The sequence below is a fragment of the Sceloporus occidentalis genome, unplaced genomic scaffold, assembly GCF_023333645.1.
Source record: "Sceloporus occidentalis isolate IW3139 unplaced genomic scaffold, rSceOcc1.0.p SCAF_2, whole genome shotgun sequence".
Taxonomy (NCBI): domain Eukaryota; kingdom Metazoa; phylum Chordata; class Lepidosauria; order Squamata; family Phrynosomatidae; genus Sceloporus; species Sceloporus occidentalis.
The window spans coordinates 238,483,760-238,497,592 of record NW_028316982.1 but is presented as its reverse complement, the minus strand read 5'-3'; positions in this window follow the sequence as shown (position 1 = coordinate 238,497,592).

The window sequence follows — 13,833 nt, the reverse complement described above, 5'->3', positions numbered from 1 at the left end:
AGGGGACTAGGCAATAAAAGCTGGGAAAAAATCCCCCAAAGTTATGAAGACCAGGGGCTAATTGGGCTTAAAAATCCGCTCCTCAAAATCCAAAGAATATTAGACTAATTTAATGTTTCCTTGAGGGAATAGGGCCAAGGTCAATCCTAACAGTCCAAATTAAATCCCATACAAACACATATGGCATTAGAGGCCTGGAATCACACCCACATCCACTCCACTGACACAATCCTATTGGCATCTTGAGAGGGGGACAGGATCTGCTATCCTAGTCGGACCTTCCTGCATCCATCTGGATCACCCAGAGACCTGACCAATGGTTGCAACAGTGCCCTGCTATCTTTACACACCCGACTGTGCCCCTTTTCTGCTGCAGAAATTAAATTAATCAAATTAAATTAAACTAAGCTGTATTCTTTAATAATTAAAATTAACAAACACCTATAAATCATTTACAGATGATTTAGCACTCTGTACCTGAAACCCATTAGTAGAAATTCCTTCTTGTTGTTGTTGTTGTCATTGTTATTGTTGTGTGCCTTCAACTAGTTTTTGACCTATGGTGGCCCTAAGGTGAACCTATCATGGGGCTTCCCCATCCAGATTTTTTCAGAGGAGGTTTGCCATAGCTTTTCCCTGAGGCTGAGAGCATGTGACTTCCCCAAGGTCATTCAGTTGGTTGTAATTTGTACAGGAATATGGTACATATGCTTTTGTTTCAACTAAGATTTCAGCCTCTCAGTATGATAAAGGCACATTATTTTGTCTGCTGGGGGGATACATCAAATTTATCAATAATTAATTACTGGAGACCCCAATTGACAGTTACAATCAAATAAGTTAAATTATATGCCAACACTTAATTTCCCAGAAATGTCTGAAATGGAGTAAATTTAATTTACCTTGGTTGAGCAGGATTGGAGCAGTTAAAACAAATATCTCACAAAATCATCCCATACATTTCAAACTTAGCATATGAAACTGTGAGATCTCCTTTTTTTTCTGAATAAAAAAAGTCAGTCACTGATATGCACCTTTATTAATGCTAGCCAAAAGAATCTAGACTGAAATGACCAAAATACTATAAGAATCCAAAGAAGGACAGCTGGGGATTCCTAATCTTAAATATTATTGTGTCACATATCCCATGAAGCTAATGATTCATTTTCTGAATACTAAAAGCAATTGTTCATGGCTACAACTGGAATTTGCAGAGTCTGATTTAGAAACAGTGCAAGAAAAGGTTTTCTTCCCTTTAAAGCTAAGTAACTGGGAAGGGTGTGTGTGTGTGTAATCTTTTTCTTCATATTTTGCTGAGATTGTGCCAAGAATGACAAAGTTTTTTTCCTCCATTAATTTATATCCCATCTTTCTCCCAACAAGGGACACTTCATCTTTGATATTATTCTTAAATCACCCTCTCCTGATGGGATAAATAAAAGCAATTTAAATCTTGGTGTAAAACTGGGATATAAACCCTTTGTGTCTTACTTAATGGAGTATTCCACATATTTGGGATTTCCACCACACATCACACTTTCTCCAGACCTCCCTATAGCTTTATGATGGTAAAAATCCCCCTCCACACACAAAGCAAGCCCAAGTACTTGCTAGTCATCATTTTGAGTAGGAATGTAGAGGAAAATTAAGGTTATCTGAGAGTTTATGGTGTCCTAAGATGATTGTAGTGGTGGTATTTCTGTGTGTTTTCATATGATGCGGGGACTTTCTGTGTGGTTTGGTGGGCAAAAATTCCCTGAAAACCATGTCATTTTAAAAGGGGGGGCTTGAGGGGCTTTTGGGGGAGTGGTGGTAGGTTTCAGGGGCCAATTTAGATGTTCTCTCATTTTTATAATTTTAAAGCTAGTGCTATAAAATTGCCATGTTTCCATTCATGTCACAACAACATTGTAACATAGGCCAAGAGACATAACTGGGCAAACTGAGAAAACAGTTCTTTGCCTAGTAAGTTTATGACCAAGAGAAAATAGAACTGGGACAATCCATTAGAGGAGAATGCAATATAACACTAATTCTAGATGCTTCTGACATGTGATGCTGGTTATTTGTTGCACTAGAAATGGATGTATGGTTCAATGTAGTGATTACTGTGTATACATTTGGGAGAGTGTCAGTATAGTTTAATGGTTTGAGTGTTGGGCTAGGATTCTGGAAACCAGGGTACAAATCCTCATTCAGCTATGTGAACCTACTGGGTGACCTTGAGCAAATCACATGCTTTCAGCCTCAGAGGAAGGCAACGGCAAACCTCCTATGAACAACTCTATAAAAGAACCCCATGATGAGATCATCTTAGGGTAATCAAAAATCAGAACTGACTTGAAGGCATACAACATATTACACCAGGATGTGAATGAACAAGATTGTCGCCGTCTTTCCTCTTATGAGCTAGTCACCCAAGTCACAAAAGAATAGTGGATCTTAGCTTCAAGAAATTATGCAGCACTTAAAATGGTAATATTCTCTAATCTGTCTAAATCAGTATGAGAAAGGATCTGGTAAAACCTGAGCAAAACAAAGGGATACAATTCTAATTCAGGCTATCCCTACATGGTCTGAAACTTTTGCATTGTTTTTACATCATTGCATTTAGCACACATAAACCATAATATGCCCAAAACATGGATATGTTGTATGGTATAAGAGTCATATAATCATTTGTGCAGGTTTTGCTCATTGATTTTTAACTTTTGGGATTTGGTCTTCCAAAGGAATGAGGTGAACACCCACCAGAATATAATTTTAGTGTTAGAATTAGCTCTTTTAAATATGTTGTTTGGAAGTAATTGCTTCTTGTTACACATGAATTAACTAGTTTTCTGTGTCTGGCAGCGAGGCTAGTGGTTGAACAAAACTAGGAAAGAAGGTAAAAACCTATCAATTCAATGGAGTCAAAAATCTGGTCCTGGGTTTTTATGGAAGCATATACAGCACTAGTTAGGTTAAATTTTGGGCCCAAACAGACAGGCCAAAATAAAGCTGCTTCGGGTCACTTTGGAGGTATGCTGTTTAAATGCTGCATGTGTCCTAAGAGGCTAGAAGCTGCACCAAAGCTGTGCTCCAGTCCTTAGGACTGGAGCATGGCTTTGGCGCAGCTTCTGGCCTCTTAGGATGCATGCAGCATTTAAACAGCATAACTCCAAAGTGACCCAAAGCAGCTTTATTCTGGCCTGTCTGTTCAGGCCCTATATTCCTCAAATCAGAATAACACATTATTTGATGTCTAGTTTCTTTTTATTTCTTATGTTTAAATGCAATATGATTGATTATCCCCTCCCTCGTTTTCATATGTAGTAATGAAAATATGATCTTGTGTGATGTTTTGCTTACTCTATGAAGATGTCCATACCTGGCTCCATCACTGGTCAAATGTGGCTCAAACATCCTTAAAAGGTGGAGGAAGCATGCATAACTGGAAGCCAGAGAATTGTAGCTCCCTCCTTAGAGTCGCTGGGGAGCAGATTTCCTATGAAAACAAACTGTGGCCCGTTACAAATGGGCCTTTGCGGAGCCCCCGTCACGTGCTGGGGTTGGCCGAGGACCTAGCGTCCACACTGGCCTCACCCCTAGCACGTGACGGGGGCGTACAAATGGCGGCACCCTATACACATGAGCGCCACCATTTTTACGTATCGGACACATAGCGTCTGTACGTTGCACCCCAGATATGATGCCGTGAGTGTGTGAGTAGCACCTCGCAGCATCCCATCCGGGGCGCAAGAAGAAGCCCCATTTTGGGGCTTCTTTTTGCTCTGCGAGGGAACCGCGCGGTTTGGCTGCTGTGGCTCCCTCGCGGAGCAACTGGCAGCAGCGTGAGACCGCCCGTTTTGGGCGGTCTGTAATACACCTGTGCATTCATAGGAAATCTGCTCCCCTTGCGACAATTCAGAGATGCTAGAGGGAGTGAAGATTCCCTGACAATTGAGGAAGTGCACCTGGCTTCCAGACACGCAAAATTTCTCCACCTTTTAAGGACGTTTGACCCATGTTTGACCAGCAATGGAGCAGGTATGTAAATATTCCATAATGCTTGTATTTTTGATGCTAAGAAGGATATGCACATTGCTAAATAAAAACAAAACAAACAAAAACATGGCCCATACTGGGCTGTGGGGTAGAAAGTGACCCCTAGATCCCCAGGCCCTGCCCAACCTAGCTTAATTACTTTAATTGACAATAAGTTAATCTGCCACAACATTTCTCCCCTCCCATTCTCCCTCCCCTCCTCTTCTTCTTCTTCTTCCTCCTCCTCCTCCTTGGGTTTCCATTTTTAATACATCTATTTAAATAAAGATTGTTGCTACTAAAATCAAAAAGTAGCACTCCTCATGTGAGATAGGTAAAATGGAATGCCTTTGCTAAGAAGATCCTTACTGGGATGCCTATGTGAACTATTTCAAAATAGATTATTCTTTTTCCCCTTCTCTCATTAGAAGTTGTCCTCTTGCTCTCGCATACAAACGTATAAATACATAATTGATTAATTAACTGATTGCCCCCAAAACTAATATGTTTGATTAAAATCTATGCAATTAATCACATTTCTTTCAGATCCAACAAAAAACAGCTATTAAAAGACTTTCTGTAAATGAGATTGAAAAGGAGGGGGTCAGTAAATGGCAACCTGATTCTAGTACCACAACCTCTCTGTCATTATAATACCATATGTGAGTGAGTGGGAAGTAGAGAGGCTAACAGTCATGCCTTTACAACCACTTCTTAGTATGCATTGCAGCTCCAGTGGTGATCGAGAGGTGGAGACTGAATGCTTATTCAGATATATTTGAACTAATTAAATGCAAACTCTGCTTGTATGTAGTAGCCATGGACACAAGTTGCTATATGAAAGGTGTTTGTTCTTATAGAGATTGTGTGTATGTTTTTATTTTACGCAGAATATATGCCATCAAAGTCTCATTACTCACAACTCTTTGAAACGTGCATCAAACATTAATTCAGCAGCCATGCTCAAAAGGGAAACTAAAGCAGGCGAAGGTGATGTGTATTGATGGATCTGTGGACAGATAAAGACATAAGAGCAGAGAACTGTTTACCGTTCTCTCCATGCACCACTGTCTCCTGTCAGATCTTTTTTCTTCCCTGTCTAGTGAGGTTACTCCAATTAAAATGGTAGTCCCATGCTCCTGTTCCAAAAGGTTTCCCATAAATTACCTTCCATTGAAATTACCCCAAGTGCCTTTAGCATGAGTTTTGATGACAAAACTAAGCAAGCAACACCAAACAGGGCAAAAATAGCCCAGGGCTGCCAGAGAGTGATTTCTTTTCAAAGGAAGGAAAGAAAACCCCAAATCGAACATATCCTAAATTTCTCATTATTTCATTAGCCCTCCGCTGTGTAATCTAAAGATGTGATAAGTATAGTTTTCAGCAGCTTCACCCTTGTAACACTCTGAGGAATAATTAAGAGCTTGCTGAATGTATTAGAGAGATATGTGCAAGGCAGAAGGACTTTGAGGAAGAAATAAATAAGTAAAGGAGATCAGTTCAAGAATGTAACTGGCTTTGAAGAATACCTGCTGACAGCATTCAAACTTGCTTGAATGACTACGTTTTCCAAACTTCATGTGGAAATCAATACCCAAAATACCAGGATTCCTTTTAAGTGAATCTCTGAGGAAAAAAGCAACCCAGTTCAAAGGGTGAAGTCCCCTTGGTTGATGTACTTGTCAACACAGAACACTTTGAACATAATTTTCAATTCCTGGACAAACCTAGTGGTACTGGGAAAATGGAGCTAGCTAAGACCAAGCAATGGGCTACAGCTATGTCCTCATGAAGTTTTGTGTGGACTAAAAGTACTTATGTTTCCTTAACGTTTCCACGTCTTTTTTCTGAAAGAAATAATGTATAGAAGATGTAAGGAGGTCTTCACATCACCTGTCTGAACTCTTCATTGTTGACAAAATTATTAGATCTCAGTCCAATGTACTATTTCCTGTACGCTGCCTAGGACATTTTATGTTGTCCAATGGTTTAGTCATGAGACAACTGCACAGTGCTTTCACAGGAACCTATTTAATATAAGGATGGGGCTGCATCCTCATTGCTGAAATAACTAAGTTTGACACCACTTTAATGCCATCATGGCTCAATCCAGTTTGGCTCAATCCACCATGGCGCAAATCTAGTTTGACACCACCATGGCTCAAAGGTGTGGAATTCTGGGAATTGTAGTTTGTTGTGGCGCCAGAGCTCTCTGACAGAGAATAGCAATAATAAAACCAATAACAATAGCAAGTACATTTCTATACTACTTACCAATGTACTATGTTGACAAAGTGTAAACTAATTGCCTCCAACAAGCCGAGTACTCATTTTAGTAACCTATGGAAGGATGACAGGCTGAGTCGACCCAGAGCCCCTGGCTGGTATTGAACTCAGAGCCTTGCAGTTTGTGAGTGAGTGTCTGCACTCACAAAACTACATATCCCAAAATACCATGGCATTTAACCATGGCAGTTAAACTCATGTCAAACTGGATTATTTCTGCAGTGTAGATGCAGCCTAATTCATGGGGGAGATTTTGTTGTCTTCACTTCTCCAGGGATTAGGGGGTGATCAGTTCTCAGGGCCTGGCTGTGAGTCTTCAGTTTTTGGGGATGTTTTCCAGGAGATGAGGTTGCAAATTCTCCAGTTATTATGGCTTCAGCTTCAGGTAAGAGGGAAGGTCTATGGGCAAATCTCTAGCTCAGCCAGTAGAGCAGCAGTTTGCAACAATTTGCAAGGGTTAACTGATTTGATGCTGCAACTTGAAAAGGCTCTCCATGCATTTTTCATACTTCATTAACTTTCTCCTTTCTTTTCAGTTGTTGGGGTGCCATGTTTTGTATCCACCTTCTGGCTACAATGAAGTAGGATTTCCTTAAGAAAAATAATCATCCCCATTTCAACTTGTGGTTAGTACGTAATGCAAAAAACTTAATGACATCACCAGGATCAGTCCTTAGGTCTCAAGTTTTGGTGCAGCAATCTCAGGGCCTGGGTTGATCCTGAACTTGCAACCCTATAAGGCATTGTCCTTTGTTAAGAGGCATTTCTAAAAAGAATGTAACATTTGAACACTGTTACAGAATTTAACAACTTCTAGAGAAGGATGTAATTTCTATGGCCTACCAGCTGCCTTTTGCTTTTCAGGGGTTGCAGTGCACTGTCCAGGGCTCCTTACGGCCTGCCCCCATGCCCTAGCACTGGGAAACAAACAAATGGAAAATGAAGCACCAAAGTGCAGAGGTTATGCTTCTCCATTTTAAGACTATTTTACTTCCCCCCACACCATTTCATGCCTCCAAATAACCAGATTTCAGAACTAGATGTGCCTATCTGATTACTTCCAAAAATCAGAGTCCATAAGGGAACAGGTAGATGGAAAAGAGGATGGGAATGGCCACCAGACTCTCCATGGCTATCCAACCCATATCTAAAGGAACATTTTCCCCAACTCTGCTGTAGAGATTATGGATGCGTGAGGAAAGCACTGTGTTGAGCTTCTTCTTTTTAAAATAGAAATACCCAGTCTGCACGAAGCACATGGATCTATTCAGAAAACCACAGATTACAGGATGACACTAACATTATGTTTTGTGAGGGGGTAAATGAACATGGCAATATGGAGACATTTTTGACTGCACGGAGACAAAAGTTTTCAATTCTCAAAGTGTGCAAAATCTTGGTGAAATTGCCTCTCACATCTCCTAGGGAGTGTTGGGAGGCTGTTGGAGGCAGACAATACCACTTTTCAAGTTTCTTTAAAAAAATTAATAATGGAAAGTATGGGAATCCCACATGCAACCCACAAGTTGCACTTTCCCAATTTCTGACTGGGAAATGCTGAACTTTGTTTTTGAGAGGAGGCATAGTGCAAACCATAAGACCTGAAACAATTTAAGAATGCAGATGTGCCAAAACCAACACTTTAAATTGTGTCTTGAAGCTAGTTAGAAGTCAGGTCAGTTCACCTCAGAATAAGTGTGATAGTTATATTCTTCTTCTCAAGGTATCTTCCTAACACCAAATGAAATGAAATATAGTCAGAATAAATGACAGTCCCTAAGCAGTCTTTAATGAGAGTCCCATGTGGTGTTCACTACAGTAATTCCACCACAGGTGACCAATGCATGCATGACAATGTTGTATGCATATGTCCGGGATTGCTGGAAGTGGCCATGAATTTCTAGCAAATTTGGTAAACATGCAGGGGGAGCTGTGTTGGCCATTTAGTAAATTCAAACAAAAATCCACCAAACAGTGATACCTTTATTGGCCAACTGAAATGCACAATATACTTGTTGCAAGCTTTCAAAGATCCACTGGCTTCTTCATCAGGCAAGATGTTGCATACCAAACAGAAGAAAAATTGGAGATGTTAGTAAGATGCCTGTCCTTCTGTCCTTAGATAAGAAGGTATGGGAGGGTATCTTTAGCAGACACGGTCCCTCCTCCTCTGACTAGTGGGGAGCCATCCAAGTCCTTCCTCTTAACAACTGTGCAGAGATAAAGCAAATAATGGAACTTTTCATGACAGCATGAAATACAAGGACAACGTTCTCAATCATGGGCCAGTATTGAATTAAATATTGCTGCATTGATTGTGTTATTCATTTTAACATCCTGTTCAATAAAAGCATCTCACACTGCATGTTTCTCCATTTATCTCGTGCTATTGCAGCATTTGTGGCCTGCCAGCATAGTCTAATTCTGCATTGTATATACTGGGACTGTTCAAAGGCCTGTCCATACAGCTAAGCATTATATATATAAGATATTTTTAGTTGGCAGATCATTATATTGATCTTACTCTACAAGTCAAATGGCAAACTCCTGAATGTCATTCTAAGTTCCTTTCCTAAAATGCTGTCTAATATCCTGTATTGTGTTTGCATAGTAAAATTCTAGGCTCATGCCCTAAGGGACAGCCTGCAGCCACCTCTATCTGTGCCAGATCAGGGCCATGGCAACTGCATGCTGAGGCCCCGATCTCTTCTTTCTGTGGCGCAAAAAGCAGCTGCAAAAAATGGCTCCTTTTTGTGCCCCAGAAAGTGCATGACAGCTGTCGGTGCAGTGCTTTTCTACACTCTTTTGGAGCTGCATCATGTAGACGCAGTGCCAGAGGAGCGCTGTGATGCCACCTGGGGGTGGAGACATGCCATGCATCATGTGGATGTCACACCCCAACTCCACCCCCAGGCTGGCCTTAATAATAATGGTATCTATTTATCTACATGCATTTTTATATGCTCTCAAAGAGCTTGGCAGAAGCTGGAAATAGTGATGGGAGCTCATTCTGTCACATGGCACCTGGTCCTTGAACTGCCGACTTGCCATTCTTGCAATCATCAGAGTCAGCATCTTTATTGCTGAGCCACCATGTCCTTACCAACATTGTAGAACATTGTAGAACCAATTATATATCTGCTTGGTGTCCCACTGTGCAATGAAGAATGCCCAGTGGCTGTTTCTACAATCTGAGTGAAAAAAGTGGTATACTGAAAATAGTGATGAATACTTACACAGCATTTAATAATGTGCTGCCACAAGGCTGGTATCCATTTGGTTAGCCCTAAAGTAGATTAATTGAATCAACATACAGAGAACTAGAATAAACTCACTGACCCAACATATAGGTAAATCTAAATGACTTGATGGCTCTACTCTAGTTGTGACTAATAGATTTGTGCCCATGGGAAACAGTTACACTTGTGAAAATCTTCTTATGTAACTATGTCCTGAATATATCCATTGCATAATGGACAAAAAAGTACAACTGCAAGTATAAGGGATGCACTTTTATGGCACCAACATTTCTCTTCTTCTTGGGCTGTGCATGAACAAACTCAGTTCTCTGCCTCAAATAATAAGTTAACTTTTATAAACTAAAAATCAAATGTAGTTAGCTTATCTGAAGAGGGTCAATGGGTGGTTGATTCACAGCGCATTTCACCACAACCAGCACAGCTGACTTGCCTGGTTTAACTACAAAAACAGGACTTTGAGGGAGATCTTACCAAATGACACCCAGTAGAGAAACTGAGGACCACAGAGACCATCAGGGGGCTGCAGGAAGGAAGAGGCTGCTGTGTTTGCTATTGCCTTGGACCTCTGCTTCCCTCAGTGATCTAGCTCTTTGCAGGACTGAAGCTCTGATTCAGAAGACACTGCTCTTTACACTTGCACTTTATTCTTTCACTGGGTATAGAGGGCAAAGGTTTGTCCTTTTGCTGGACAGAGACAAGGGTCTGTTACCTGCATTACCTCCTCAGCCTCAGAAGGAGAGAGACAGGCCAATTCCATCAGGTCTAACCTACATTAATAAAGAGAGTCCTTCTTCCAGTATCTGCCATGGTCCAGGCCTCAGAAGGAGAGAAGAACTGCTGGACCTGACCCCTTCGCCACTGTCATTCCTTTCTCCTTTTGTGTCATGGCATTTTAGATTGTAAGCTTGGGACAGGGAAACATTTAATTAACCATTTATAAGCCACACTGAGAGCCTCCAGATAGATAAATAAACCAGCTCAACCCATGGAGGAATTAAAACAAAACAGACTTGATCCTGCCATAACTCTTTGAGAAATTATGGGAGATGCCTCAAAATTTGACAGAATGGTTTTTTGGTTGTCACCAAGTTGCCACGGCCAATTTTATGTCCATATTTCAAAAGAAGGCTTTCTAGATTCTGTCCTATTTGGGAAATCATTTTTAAAAGGCTTATAGAAGACCATTTGATATAATTTTTGAGGCAGCAAAAAAGGTGGGAAACAATAGAGGAGTAAGTTTCTGAGGTTTAAAAAGGCTGAGAAAGGGGCAAAAGACTATCTGAGATTGTGTTCTGATGTAATTTTGGTAAAATTCCTTATGCTACAAATAAGTGAGTGGGGAAACATGATCCTCTTTGGTGGTATTGTATGGAACCAAGTGGGCATGGTACACTTCAGCTGGTATGATATGTTATTTTGTTCTTTGATCAGTGATGGAGAAATAAAAGCAAAAAATCTGCTTAAAATTCAAAGTAAAAAAAATCAGTAAAAGACAGAAAGCAGTCTGACCATGCCTCCCAGTTGCAACAAACTTACATAGGTTTCTTAAGCCAAGTTATCATTCAGCAACAGAACAACACTACATATCTCTTATCTTGTTTCTGGTGCTGTTATTTTTATCACAAGATAGAATATGTGATAAAGAAGGCTGCATTTACACAGCAGAAATATCCCAGTGTCACACCACTTTAACCACCATGGCTCAATGCTATGGAATTTGGGGAACTGTATTTTTGTGAGGTGGGGTGGAGAGATGGAGACATGTACCCTGGTTACTCCCACTTCATATTGAAAGGCAAGATCTGAACATAGGTTGCAACTATGTGTGTCGAATGCAGTTGCAATCTTCTGTGCAATTAGAAAGCCTCATTTCCAGTTCCATGGAGACTGCAAACACATGCAGCTGAATATTACATACTCTGCTGTGGCCTTCAACATCAGTATAGGGACATTATGGGCAGATTGTGTGGAGTAAAATGGCCACATTTTGGGAATATAAATCTTAGAATCATAGAATCGTAGAGTTGGAATAGACCACAAGGGCCATCCAGTCCAACCCCCTGCCATGCAGGAACCTTCGATCAAAGCATCCCCAACAGATGGCCATCCAGCCTCTGCTTAAAGACCTCCAAGGAGGGAGACTCCACTACACTCTAAGGAAGTATGTTCCACTGTTGAAAAGCCCTTACTGTCAGGAAGTTCCTCCTAATCTTGAGTTGGAATCTCTTTTCCTGTAGCTTGCATCCATTGTTCTGGGTCCTGTTCTCTGAAGCAGCAGAAAACAGGCTTGTTCCCTCCTCAATATGACATCTTTTCAAATATTTAAACAGGGCTATGAAATCACCTCTTAACCTTCTCGCCCCCAGCTCCCTAAGTCTTTCCTCATAGGTCATAATTTCCAGACCCTTCACCATTTTATCCACCCTCCTTTGGACACGCTCCAGTTTCTCAATGTCCTTTTTGAACTGTGGTGCCCAGAACTGGACACAATATTCCAGGTGAGGCCTGACCAAAGCAGAATAGAGTGGCACTATTACTTCTCTTGATCTAGACACTATACTTTTATTGATGCAGCCTAAAATTACATTGGTCTTTTTAGCTGCCAATGTTCAACCTGTGCGCTACATGGACTCCTAGATGCTGTTCACAGGTAGTCTCGTTCAGCCAGTGTCCCCCATTCTATATCTGTGCATTTCATTTTTCCGCCCTAAGTGCAGTACCTTACATTTCTCCGTATTCAATTTCATTTTGTTAGCTTTGGCCCAGCTTTCTAGTCTATTCAGGTCGTTTTGAATTTTGATCCTGTCCTCTGGAGTATTAGCTATTCCTCTTAATTTGGTGCCATCTGCAAATTTGATAAGTATGCCCCCAATTCTGTCCTCCTAGTCATTGATAAAGATGTTGAATAGCATTGGGCCCAGGACACAACCCTTTGAGACCCCACTGGTCACTTCTCTCTAGGATGAAAAGGAGCCATTGTTGAGCATGCTTTGGGTTTGGCCAGTCAACCAATTACAAATCCATGTACCAGTTGCCTTGTCTCGCCCACATTTTAGAAGCTTGATTGCTAGAATGTCATGGGAAACCTTGTCAAAGGCCTTACTGAAATCAAGATATACTATATCCACAGCATTCCCTTCATCTAACAAGTTGGTAATTTTATCAAAGAAAGAGATAAGATTTGTCTGGCATGACTTGTTTCCCATGTTGACTTTTTCTGATTGTGGAATTGCCATCTAGATGTTCACAGACTCTCTGTTTAATGATCTTCTCTAGAATCTTTCCTGGTATTGATGTCCGAGTAACTGGATGATAATTGTTGGGATCCTCCTTTTTCCCCTATTTGAAGAAGGGGACAACGTTTGCCCTCCTCCAGTCTGCTGGGACCTCTCCTATTTGCCAGGAGTTTTCAAAGATTACTGTCAATGGCTCTGATATTAAATTTGCCAGTTCTTTTAATACCCTTGGATGTAGTTCATCTGGTCCTAGAGACTTATATTCATTTAGATTAACAAAGTATTCCTGTACTATCTCTTTGCTTATTCTGTGCTGAAATTCCCCTATTCTGTCTTCTGCTCCATTATCCTTAGATTGAGCACCCTTTTCTTTTTCTGAGAACACAGAATCTTCATAATTTTTGTACTCATGGGCAAGCCCAAATTATTTTATAATTTCTTTTGCCACTGTGAGAAAATCCTTGGAGGTTGTATGGATTTTGAGGACTATTCTCAGTTCAGGATTTATTCTGCAAAAATCAAAACAAAACAACACACACACACACACACACAAAGTTTGTACAGGAAATGACATTTTTGTAAAGAATACATGATTTTCTATGCAGAAAATTGTCTAATGTGCAGAAATGTGTTGTTTTTGTGTTTTCTCTCCCCCCTCCCAACCCCCCTTTTCACAAATTGTGAAGGAAAAAGAATCTGTGCAGGAGTCTCCTTGGCAGGGTTTCCCAGCACTCGTGGAACCCAGCCTTCACTTATGATTCAAATATTTTCAAACATTCTTTCCATCTGAATCCCATTCTCCTATTACCGCATCATTTTATGAACATCAGGAGGTGTCTGTCTGTCTGTCTGTCTGTCTGTCTGCCTGCCTGCCTGCCTGCCTGTCTAATCTAACATCTATCTCCATCCATCCATCCATCCATCCATCCATCCAGTTTACAACTGCTTTCAGTGTACTATTGCTGCTTAAAGTGATTTCAATAGCATAAAGTGTTTCTATTTGTTCAGTCTCCTTTAATTGCCCA